Raw genomic sequence first — 13,578 nt, forward strand, 5'->3', positions numbered from 1 at the left:
TGGAATCTAAATCACTTCTTTATTTCTTAAAATGTATGTCTGAACATTTTCTTGATTGATGGATATTTAATATCTCCACTTAAATGTTATCCCCCATTTTTTTCCTCTTTGTTTCTTTCATCGTATATATCACAATATTTATAGTTTGTTCTAGTTCATTAAATAACAGTTTTTGCATTATATGTGAAAGATATAAAAGCGAGGGATTTTGGCCTAAAAGCTCCATGCCTCCTCACTATATAAAGAGGGTAAGGGATATGGGCTCAGGATCCTATTCTGATCTGTAATATAGTAAATCCACAGGCGCCCACTGTTCTTAACATTGACAAAGATGAGCTGTGGTTATGGATTTTGGAGTCAAGCTGAGCACACCTGGCCAGCTGCTCACTACTTGTCTTGTCAAATCTCTACATTGCTAAAACTGATAGAAGTGGACAACATCCCATCAACCACCAAAGTAAACAATCTAAGAGATTTAAGTCCAGGATAAATGCATAGTGCGTGTCTAATGAGTAGCAAATTCCTTTACCACCACCTTTATCAGCAACTGGATTTTACCTGTATGTCCAAAAAAAAAAAAAAAAATCTCAAACCTTAATTTACAACCCTGTATTTGTTTTGCAATTAGTCTTCAAGAGTAGACAGACGTCAAGGTAGACTTTAAATCTGCAATACTCAAATGTGTGCCCCCAATGCCTCACTGTCTCTAAATTACAATTTTGCTTCCTGTGCCATGACCTCAGATCTTTGACCCACAACTGCAGCATATTTTCTGTGACTAACAACTGTAATTCCCTAATTATCATGGTGTATTCTCCTGCTGTGCAGTTTGTTTAGTTACCAAGGATGTGAACCATATTCTGTCATCATTTTCTCCAGTTTTGTAATACAGTTCCAGCTTTGAAAATGTTTCTGTTTTATTCATTGAAACACTTTGCTCCATATTTTCCACCTTCTAATGAGAAAACTATTTCCATGGAAGCCAACCCATTTATTTTATTAGTGCAATCATCAGATGATTATGATTATTGTGATTATTATGATTATTTATAATTTGCAATTTGCATTTTGGATACAGAAATGAAACTATGTATGAGAAAGAAATGTTAATGGTAGAGAAATCACTGGAGCTATGTTTCACTTTTCACAAGTATGGGTCCATTGAGAGGATTTCACCCATTTTCAGAAAGGATAAAGAACCTTTCTTAACTTGGTAATAATGATTAGTGTTTGAGAACAAAACCAATATTACAGTATTTCATTGCATGAAAATGCTGTTTTCATAAAATTAAGTTGAATTATTTGGAAAGCATGATTCTAATCAAATTTGTTTGGAATGCACAATTCTTTTTTTCTTAGTATTAGACTCTGGGAAACGAATTAATGGATTGCTCTTTTGATTTATATGGAAAACTGAATGAAAGTGATATGGATTTGTAGTCACTGTGACATCTAAAAGTCTATTTCCAACTGTTTCCCAAATAAAGGGAGTATCACCTTCTTCTAGTTTGAAGAATAGAATTTTTTAATAAGGCTTCCAGTCTTTCAAACAACAACAACAACAACAACAACAACAACACACACACACACACACACACTTTGTTATTTGTTCTCTGATCAGATAGGTCAGTTTCACCATTTCTGCAAATTCTGACATTTTCACAATCCATTTCTCCGCTGTGGGAAATTCATTATTCTTCCATTATATTTCACTTACCATATGCAGTGCCAATTTACCATGAATCTTTTCAAATTCATTGTCCATAAGAAAAGTCAATAAGTCAATAAGAAAAGTTCTGTTTCTTAGCATTATTAACCCTTAAAATCCTTTGCATCACCACATGAATTTGTTACCTACATTTTTTTAGTTTTCCCACATGTCCATCATGCATGACAAAATGCTCTCTCATACTTTCCACATTTCCAGCACTGGATTGAAATACTTTTATAAATTATTTATGATATGCCTGGTGTCACATACCAATGGTACATCATTTTATAAAAAATTCTCTTAAATGTTGACATGATGTGAATTTAATGCCAAATACCCACATTCTCTCTAAGCATTCATCTTTATTTTATGTCCAAAATTAGCAGCCCTCTTTGCCACACAATCTTTACATGTACTTCGCTTTCAAATCTCAACAAAAGTTTTTACATTTTTTTGTATTACATATTTATTATTTGTATATAATTCCATTTCAAATTTTGTTTAATAAACAAACCTTTCTTTTAATTGTACATATGAAAACCATTGAAAAAGATATCCTTCTGCAGTCAGTTGTTCTCTTGACTTCATATAATTTCTCCTTCATTCTGTATTAATAAATTTTGATATGTTAACCATTCCTGTCTGCTGCTGTTCATGTTCTATAAAATGTTTTTTTTTGTGCTGAGGACAATAAAACTATCTTTGCATATAGCCTGCGTTCATATTTATTCTCAATATGGCACTTCTCACATAGGAATAAATTTCACAGTGATGACAAAGTTAAAGTCATACCATAAAAACCCATGCTAGCCAAAGCTTATCCCTATGATCTTCCAATTCTAACATTCTTTTATTTCTCTGTAAAACCCATTCCTTCATCCAACAGGCTTCAAGGTACAATTTAAGATTAGATAGTCCTAGCCCTCCTCTTTGGTTAAATGACCAAAATAAAAGACAAAAGTCAGCTTTAGTAAAACAAATAAATGTAAAGGACAACTTTTTGAAATAAAGAACTATCCTTTATAATAAATACAAGGTGTTAAAGAACTCCACTCTGACATTATACCTCCTTCTATATGGGCTAGAGCTAGACTATATCAGTCAGTCGGTCAGTCAGTCAGTCAGTCAAGTTAGCTGACATAAGATTCAATCTTTAGCTTGCTCACAACATATGAGGTAGATTGGGTTGAAAAAAAACCTGCCCCAAAGTTGCCCAGTGAACTTGCATAGCTGAGAGTGGATTCAAACCTGGGTTTTCCTGATCTTAGCCCAAGCACCTCAAATGGCACCCATCACACATGCATATGGGCAGAATGAGTACGCACTATAGCAGGCCAATTGATATTTTAATTCAAATGTACAAATGGCTTGTGAAGATGCACTTTTAGGTGAAATAGAGAGAAGCTTATTAATAGAGCATTGCATTCCTGTATGGCTATTATTGTAATTTAAACTAGTTTGCAGAGTATTGCTTTCTTCTATCTTGCACAAGAACAGCTTTTAGCATGCTTTAAAAAAACCCTATAAATTTCATAAAAAATATGGAATTGTTCATGATTAAGTATAGATGATCTAACCAACTGCTAACAGAAATTAGGAAGATATAAATGGTGAGGTTTGATTCACCGGGCATCTTTCAGAGTTTTTGGCTGTGAAATCGCAATCACTTTTCCAGATGCAGGAGAGAAAAATTCTGTAGTAAACTTAAGGATTAAGCCTTTCTCTAAAATGACTGATAACAGTGATTAATGAAGAGATGTCATAGAATGTGGTGGGAACTATAGGACAGTGATTAAAGATTCTGAAAATTTAGAACCTCAAAGAGAAAAAGTGGCATTCTTAACCAGAAAAAAATTAAGATACAGTATGTTCTGAATGTTTCTTCTCATTGCAAGAAGATTCTGAATACAGAAAAGAAAAGAGAGATTTGTTTTGCTCATTTTTTTTTAAAAGTGACATCTTTCTTAATATATTGTAGTATAAGGAAAATGATCAAATTATATATATTTATATTTATTTTGTTGCTTGCATTGCTATACCGGCCTCATACTTGTACCTGCCTTAATGATTAATTTCCTTTAATGATCAAATTATATGTATTCATTAAAGCAAATTAATCATTAAGGGTACAAGTATGAGGCCAATGTAGCAATGCAAGTGTGGTGATTGACTAATCAGAAGGTGGAGCAGCTCATCTTTAAAATGAAATGCTTCTTAGGATACTGCTGTATGTTGGGGGGGGGGTAAGCCTTTATTTACTTCTTACATTTCTTTACCTTTACCTCATATTCTTCACATTTCCTCACATTTACCTCTCCCTGCAATTGTATTTGGCAAAGTTCTTTGAAAACTTAATATTTCCCACAGTTTTCTTTTAGATTTGAGTCCATCCTAATGCACAATGCAATATTTCAAACTACGTTGGGAAATTATTAACCCAGACCACAGTTCAATATAAATGAAAATGTTTAAATGAGGCTAGAGGCTTTTTGGTCTTTATCAGTTAGGCTGGATAATGGAAGAAAACACATTCAAAAGGGTTTCCTGAAATATGTCCAACAAGATGTAAGCGATCAGTTCCATTCACCACTTTGGCTGGATCTGTCTGTCTTTAGAAAAATCCAACAGGTGCATGAAAAAAAACCTAACCTCCATAGGAGCGATATTATTACTAGGATGATGAATAGGACAGTAAAAATCCTTCATCCTTGCTATTGTTGTTGAGATGGAAATTTAATCCTGGGGTTGCATACCCCTCTTCCACTCCTTTCCCCAGATGAAATGGAGGTGACTGGATCCAAAAGATGTAGACATGTTATAAAAACAGCTGGTTGGAGAAACAGAAAGGACCATATTAATCGGAAATGCTGAACTGAATGGCAAAGCACATATTCAGCCCTGGGGAATTCCAGAGGTTATAAATTTGCATTTCCCATTTTGGCACTTTCCAAAGAGCTCCCATCATGCTGAGTCAATGGCCACGGTGGCTTCCCTTGCTGCCCTGGTGATTATGGGGAGGGAAAGGAGTGGTGATGGAGTATGTGTGGGGGTGTGTGTGAATAATGATGCCAGCATGATGCCAGCATGAAATGATAAGCTTTATATATTCATAATAGACATGATGATGTCATTACATGGTTAATCAGTCTTGGAGAACACTTTCAATAGCTGAGAATGAGATCCATCCCTTCCATATATAGGATGGTCATTTTCTTGTGGAAAAAGATATTTTTACTCTGCTTTGCTTCCATATTTTCTAAAACAGGTGTGTCAAACTCAATTTCATTGAGAGCCACATCAGTATTGTGGTTTCATGCTGCATTTGAGAGTTTTATGACCATGCTAAATTACAACCTCCCAACCCAGGGGACATCAGTGAACCTAATTTTAATTTAAACTTCAGTTAAATCCCATTGCTCAAGGCTTTTAACTCTCACTTTTAAATACAGCGTGCACGGACGTGCAAATGGCAGTTGCTGGGAAAACCCTTGCTAGTCTCACAGGGCATGCTGAGTTGTGCCTTATTTAAATTTGGTTTGTTGAATAAAAAAATTGCCTGAGTTCATGCATAATATCATAAGCCATTAGTTTATAGATCACTATTGCTCAGTTCTCACAACATTAGAATGTGATTTGGGGCTGCTTAAGAAAGGGAATAGAATTGGTTTATCTTCCAAAACAAAATTGAAATTTGCATCGCCCCAAATTGATCATTTTGCTTCTTTATGTTTGCCACTCAATTTTAGCAGTGCTGAAATTCTGAGGAAGTGCTTGGAATTCTTACCAATCAGTCGTTGAGTTCAGTATAAACAAGAACTGATACAATATCAGACTTGCAGCAGTGATGGTTTTCTAGAAGAGACCAAAGGGTTAGACCCAGAGGCCTAAATTATTTCTTTCAGCTCTGCTTCTGTAACTAAAATATATTATTAATCCTCCTTCAACCTCCCCTTTTCTTGTGTATTTTTTTGTCTGAGTGATTGCTGTGAGAGGGAAGCTGCTAACCTGTGAAGTAGAATCTAGAAATTAGGGAGACCCAGATGTTCCTACCAATCACTAAGCATCCTACCTACCCACAGATTTTGTAGCTTACCCATAATGAAAACAAAATATGCATCTTTGCTGTGATTTCAAATAACCCACCAAGAGTCAGAAGTAAATGTGATTAGCATCTTTTAATATTGTAAGCTACCCAGAAATACTGTGTGATAAAATGGGCAGCTAATAAAGTTTACAAATAAATAAATAAAGCCATGAAATCAGAAGAGTCAGTTCTGAACTGTGAAATGTACTCACATGAAAGTGTCCACAAAAACTTGTCATTCTTGGGAATCACCCTTCCCAAGTGTATGATATTCCATATACATTAAACTATGATTTCTCATCATCCCAGCTAGCAGCATTCTTGTGACGTTTGAGGATAATGTTTACTTTAGCTTGGCACATCTGGAGAAGGTTCATTGGAGATTGGCAAAAAAGATGATGGCCTCCTTCTCCTTCCTCCCTCTATTTCTATAATGCTTCAACGACAAAGTGGATTACAAATTAAAAAATAAGCATTGTCCCAAAAACCTTTGATTGTAGAAATATTTTGTTGTTTTAGTTGGGACAACAGGAGTTGTCTGGTTTGTCCCTCACTCGTAGTAACCTTTTAAACAATGTAGAATATTCAGTATCACATGCAGAGAGATGTTTAAGTACTAGTTTAGCAGACACGAAAGAATTACATGATTCTGAAGTAGAGTGACTTGCATAAGTATTTAAAGGTCCCTTCCATTTCTTAATTGATTGTTTTATTGACATTTTCCCCATGACACCTCTGCAACAATCAAACCCCCAAAACATGCCTTTAAAGCAACCCTTAAGTTAACAGGTAATAGGTTTATGCAGAAGCTTCCTGCTTTGTCAAATTGATGAAAAGAGCATCACACGTTGTGTCCCAAGCTAGACATCTTGTGGCTGTGCATGCAATGTCATATCATATACAAAAAGGGGCAGGGCTTGTATCATAAGTGATGCTTTTGCCAATCTGCTCCCCTGATTTCCCTTCAGATACTGCTGGTTCTATATCTGTATGAACATAATGGAAAAATCAACCAAGATTACATCAAATGCTCCAAGTTAAATTTAGGATTCAAAAACCAAGTAGCTTCTTTTTTAAAATATACATTTTGTAATGTGTTTTGTTTGTTTCTTGTTCTTTTACATATGATAGCAGTGCTCCAATATCTCAGGGGTTGCCACAAAGAAGAGGGGGTTAATCTATTCTCCAAAGCACCTGAGGGCAGGACAAGAAACAATGGATGGAAACTAATTAAGGAGAGAAGCAATCTAGAACTTAAAAAAAAATTCCTAACAGTTAGAACAATTAATCAGTGGAACAACTTGCCTCCAAAAGTTGTGAATGCTCCAACACTGGAAGTTTTTAAGAAGAGATTGGACAACCATTTCCTGCCTAAGCAGGGGGTTGGACTAGAAGACCTCCAAAGTCCCTCCCAACTCTTTATTCTATATTCTATGAATTACAATTTCTTTTTTTATAATATGCTTTTCTAACATTTCTGTTCCACTTGTTTTCTATAAGTAAATTCAAATAACTCATCTTTTGATCTTTGTGTCAGCAGAGTAAATTTATTTTGTACACAAAGTTCAAGATAAATTTGTAAGTGAAATGTACTCAATGGTTTACACACACATAGACTTCTTTGCAGGCTATCATTAGCAGGAATCTGGAGAATGGAACTCATGACTAGGAAAGCTACTTTGATAGCTGAGCTATTAATGCTGCACTGACTGGATTCAGGTTTCATATGGGTATTTTTACTCTTCTCAGAGGATGAGCACTTGTTCCTCCTTGTATCAAAGGCTAGAGCCTCTTGTTTACATTGAAAAGATGAGAGAAGTAGGTGAGCATCCAAGAATTCTGAAGCTTATAGAAGACTGATGGAATAAATGAATAAAATCCGATTCTGTGCAATGTGTGGTATTTCTCTTACGCCTATCTATGGCAAAGCTTAGTGTCCATGTTTCCATTGATTCTGTTGTTATATGTACATCTGAAAAACAGTATTTAGAATTTGATCATAATCGAGGAAAGAGGACACAGTCTTTCACATTTCTTGGGTTTGACCATCTAAGATCAACTCCCAGCATAAGGAAGTCATCCAAGTCAGCCAACCTAGGAATTTGTTGAATAAATCAATAAATAAGATTAAAAATTAACCTCAGTTCTTACAAAACCAGTCCAGAGACTACTAGCCTTTTGAGCAAATTCCACTAAGTCCTTCTCACTTCTAGTTCTTCCTTCAAAGTCCATCTATCTACTAGTGATAGGTACTGCCACAAGTTGGCTTTCAAGATATCTGTGCAAAGAGTAAGGAAAATAACCTTGACAGATATACACAGAATGTCCAGATAACATTTGGAAGAGACTCAGGGAGACAGGATGGAATAATCTGTCTCTGCCTAACCAATGTAGGGATGTTCTTGCTGACAAACTGAGAGATGAACTGTGTGGGCAAGGCATCCCAAATAATTTGGAAGAACATACTGTAGATAATAGATGGCAAACTGTAAGAATTGAGGCTGGGCAGAAATGGCAAGGGCAACAGGGTTTTCAGCCTCTCCTCCTCTTAGCCTCCTAGTTTTCTTCCCAATAGTTCATAATATGTTCATTATGTTCCCAATAGGACATGGGTGGACATGGATGAATGTTTAAAATTCCACATCGCATCCTTAGGGACTTCTGGTGGCTGACATCAGGGATTATTTCATCTTGTCCTGTGTTACTAGAAAGCCAGGTGATTCCTGCAACATATGAACTGTCCTTTGCAGCCCTAAGATACAATCAAACTGGATTTTAATGATCTCCTCCTGTATAGGATATACCAGCATTCTGCTAACAGTATTTACAAAATTGGCACATTTCATTCCTTATAAGGGCCATCTGATAGCGCAGGAAACAGCACACCATTTTAGATCACATTTTTTTTAGATACGGAGACCTAGTCAATCATGTGATCATGAATTGCAGATTACAATTTATTTCCAAGTTTCAGAAAGCCCTCTTCCAGTTACCTATATATTACTAAAACTCTCGTGTCTATAACATTTAACTGGACAGAACTGTGCATCATAGAACAAAATTTTGCCAACAAGGATACCCCACCCAGCAGCATCCACTTAGTTGCCTGTTGGGAAGGGAAGGGAAATTTCTAATGTTCCCTGTTAGATTCCCAGAAGGAAATTCAGTGGGGAAGCTAGCAGGAAGGTAGAAGTTGCTCTCCCTCCAACTGCTTTTAAAATAAGATAAGATGATAAGCTGAGCTGATAAGATGATATGGTATGATATATGATATGTTATGGTATGATATGATATGATATGATATGGTATGGTATGGTATGGTATGGTATGGTATGGTATGGTATGGTATGGTATGGTATGGTATGATATGATATGATATGATAGACAAGGACAAGACAAAACAAGACAAGATAAGATAAGATAACCTTTATTGTCATTGTTTTACTGTGAGCACAGTGGCATACATTAAAAATGAAATTCTGTTGACTGCTCTCAAAATAAGTATATATATACCCATACCTATACATAATACACACACACACACACACACACACACACACACACACACACACACACACACACACATATATATATATATATATATATATATATATATATATACATATTATTCACTGTCCATTTTGAATACATAGCAGAGAGATGAAACTTGAGAGTTCACAAGGTTGATATTTTATGGGACAAAGCTGTGACTGAATCTAGATGTTCTGCTTTGGATGTGCTTTTTTTTGCCTATCTTCTCTGTTTCTCTGTTTAGATAAGGAAATATCTCTCAATGACCCAGTGCCTAGGCTGTGTAGTTAAACTTTAAAATGCATTTGTAATCCTCACATCAGTCAGCATCAAATCAAGAATCTAAGATAGTAAGCCAACAATTACATTACATATTTAAAGTATTATATCTCTTATCAATAATACAATAGGACTGAGCTGTTGCCACTTGTGGAAATTGCCTACAACAGTTCAGCACTTTCCTCTATTGGCATGTCTGTATTGTAAGCAACTTAAAGCTACCATCCCCACATGTTGCCCTTTATAACTCCCAAATCTGCTGCTCCTCATACTTCACATTTCCTGCAGGAAAGTCAAACAGCTCAGTACCTCTTAAAGCAGGGGTGTCAAATTGCCGGCCCATGGACCGGTTTCATCATACTGAAGCTGCATCCACCCCATTGCCAGCAATGCAAAAAGAGTCATGATACATTGCGACATGTCACGTGACGTGGCGAGTTTGACACCCGTGTCTTAAAGGAACATCTGGATCAGGCAAAAGCAGCATACAAACAGGCTGCAGATATACATAGACAAGAGGGTGGTTAAATTCCTGAAGAGCATTTGGTGTGGCTTTCTATAATTTTTTTCGTCTTCCGCCTGACACTCTAAGAAAGTAGATTAAGTGTTAATAGTCACTTCAAAGTAGTTCAGGAAATACACAGAATGGCCTTTCATTTGAGATTGTCAGCATCTATAATGGTATGTGGGAAAGACCTTGGGAGATGAGGAGAAGAGCTGCTGTTTAGGGAACTGTCAGATAAAAGACAGCATGGCCTGCAACTGCACAGTGGGTAGAGAAAGAGGTTCAGAACAGACCCTCCCTAACTCTTCATCTGTAAAAGTGATGGTGGAAGAATTCTACTTTTAGACTTGGAGATTCTGTTAATGTAGCTTTACAATAAAGTAGAATTATCCACTCAAATTTCCTGTCAGGTTTGCCTTTGAAAACTGACAGTATCAATGAAGAATCATCCTGTTTCCATCAATTATTGAATTGCTGAGGTTGTTTGGTAGCAGTTCCTCCACAATCTTCTCTCAAATCCCATTCAGATTAGGACATGACAAAATTGCTGAAGGCAGGACTAGGAAGTCACGAAACCTTCCAGAAGAAAGCAACTATTCTCCAAAGATCATACTTAACTTCTTAAATACAAGGAAACATGGTCCCTGCTATGAAGGCAATGCAGGCGGCAACTGAGAAGCCTGCTGAGTTGGTGAGGCACCTTTTGGGGGCTTCCCTCTTTGGATAATTCTGTCTGCTTAGGGCCAACAATGCGGCAGTGTGGATAGTGATGAGCATGCCTCAGTAAGCCCACATAACACCCCTGCTTCACAAGCTGCTCTGATTGCCGATTTGCTATTATAGGTGATGGTCATTCATGACATAGGGCTTGTTAATTAGGGCCTGCCTGCCTCCTATAGTACCTATACCTGACTAGCATGTTTTATGAGCTCTGGATTTTTTCAATTAAACAATGCCTTCCACAATATTGGGATCCTGAAAATATGTTTTCTGTGCTTTAGCACCTGTCTTCTGGAATGAAGTTCTTCTCCCCAAGACCCAGGGGGCTCCAATTGTGCTGGTGTTTTGGTGGCCTTTGAAGATATGGCTCTTTTTTTTATTAAAAGTTTTTTATTTTTTCCATGTAAACATTAAAAAAAATACAATACAATTTTGAAATAAGATAAATTCATAACCATTGGTACGACCTGCCTACTCCCCCCAGGCCGCGTCCACCCTCTCTTAAAACATTCCCTACTTCCCTCCTCTTTCTCACCTCCCATCCTACTCTCTTCCCCTCCCCCTCTCCTCTCACTGCCCTACTTCCTCTCTACACTTTCTCACCTCTCATCCCTATCAAACCCATGAACGCAGCATAAGGGGAGTGCCCAGGCCGCACCCCTATAAGCAACCATTATCTGTATTACACTTACCCCCCCCCCACATTTCCTCCCTCCCACCCCCAACCCCCCTCCCTTCACTTCCCAGAGCAGAATACAGGGTTAATAATAAGATTTATAATAATAAGAAAAAAGAAAAGAAAAAGAAAAAAAGAAAAAAGAAAAAAAAGAAAATATCATACTTAACCTTTAACTCCAATAACCTATAAGAAAATTCTCTATAATATTTACTATAATATTCATTCATAAAATAAATGAAACTTTTTAGTTCCATACTTTTTCTGAATATAATCTATCCATCTTCTCCATAGAAGTAATATATCTTTCTTGTGTATGATCCTTTAAATAAGCAGAAATTTTTGCCATTTCTGCAAAACTAGATACTTTAAATACCCATTCTTCTAAAGTAGGCACAGAATCTTTCTTCCAGTATAAACCTATTAATAACCTTGCAGCAGTTAATAAATTCAACATCAAAATTGTTTCTTTATCATTTAAGTCCACAAAAATACCCAATAAAAATAGTTGAGGAGTGAACTTTATCTTCCTTCTAAAAATCTTTTGAATGTTCCACCAAATCATAATCCAAAAAGCCTTTACCTTTTTACAATTCCACCAAATATGAAAATATGTCGCATCTTTATTGCCACATCTCCAACATTTGGGCTGTATATTAGGATACATACAAGATAATTTTTTAGGATCTAAATGCCATCTATAAAACATTTTATAAAAATTTTCTCTCAAATTTTGAGCTTGTGTAAATTTAACATTTCTAGTCCAAATTGTCTCCCATAAATCCAATGAAACCGGTTCCTGTATATTTTGAGCCCATTTAATCATACAGTCTTTAACCAATTCTGTTTCCGAGTCTAACTCTAGTAAAACATTATAAATTCTTTTTATATGAGCCTGACTCTGATTTTTAATCTGAATAACCAATTGTTTGTCTTCTAATGTTATTCCCTCTTTCTTATCTACAGTCCATCTATCCACTATTTGTAAATATTGAAACCATGACTGTAGGATATTTTCCTGCCTTAATACATCTAGGGATTTCAAATGCCAATTCGAACCAGACCAAATTAACAATTCTTTATACGAGATTTTATCAAAATTTGTCCCCTTAGAAGTTCCCTCAGTTGCATGCCTGGGAATCCCCCAGATAGGTATTTTATAATTTAATCTGCAATAATACTTTTTTCCAAACGCGAAGTAGGGCATTCCTCAAAATATGTGATTTAAAAGTCCGATCAACTTTCTTATTAAAAATCAGGTATGCATGCCAACCATATATTAAATCCCAACCCTCCCAAAAAAAAGTATCCTTATTTGTTAAATTAAGCCAATCACTTAACCAAGTTAAGGCGGCTGCATCATAATATAATTTCAAGTTAGGTGCCTTAAGTCCTCCTCTTTCTCGAGCATTGTGTAAAATCTTAAACTTAACCCTTGGTTTCTTTCCGGCCCATATAAAATTGTTGATGCCCTTTTGCCATTCATCCAAATTTGCCTCTTTTTTTAAAATAGGTATCATCTGAAACAAAAAAAGGAACTTTGGTAGAACATTCATTTTTACAGCTGAAATTCTCCCCAACAATGACAATTGCAATTTTTTCCAGTCTTTTAAGTGAAGATATGGCTCTTGATCCAGGCTTTTAGCAAGGATAACTGAAGCCTTATTCTGGGCAGTGTGGGTTTGCTTTTCGCTATTGCCCAATTTTTGCCAACTTTTGTTCCTTGTTGAAATCAAATCAAACGAATCAAATCAAATCAATGATTTGTGTTAGTTCAGCACCGGGTCATTTTTAAATGTTGTAGATTTGTTTGTTAAAAACTTCTTGTTTTAATATCAATCTATATCATTTATCATCTATCAAATAATATCATTTCAGAACTGTGATGGACGTTTTGCTGAATGGAAGCATAAACATATTTCCATAAGCCCCCTTTTAGGCTACAGGTTACAGTTACTATAAAGGCAAGAACTGGCTGTTCTCTATGGATAATGTTTTTCAGCAAAACACTTTTCCCTCCAAGCTGGTGACTAAGCCCTGGCCTTCAGGATAGGAAAAAAGAAAGGCAGGAA

Source organism: Crotalus tigris, unplaced genomic scaffold (assembly GCF_016545835.1).
Source record: "Crotalus tigris isolate CLP2741 ecotype Arizona unplaced genomic scaffold, ASM1654583v1 scf7180000018354.2857554, whole genome shotgun sequence".
Taxonomy (NCBI): Eukaryota; Metazoa; Chordata; class Lepidosauria; order Squamata; family Viperidae; genus Crotalus; species Crotalus tigris.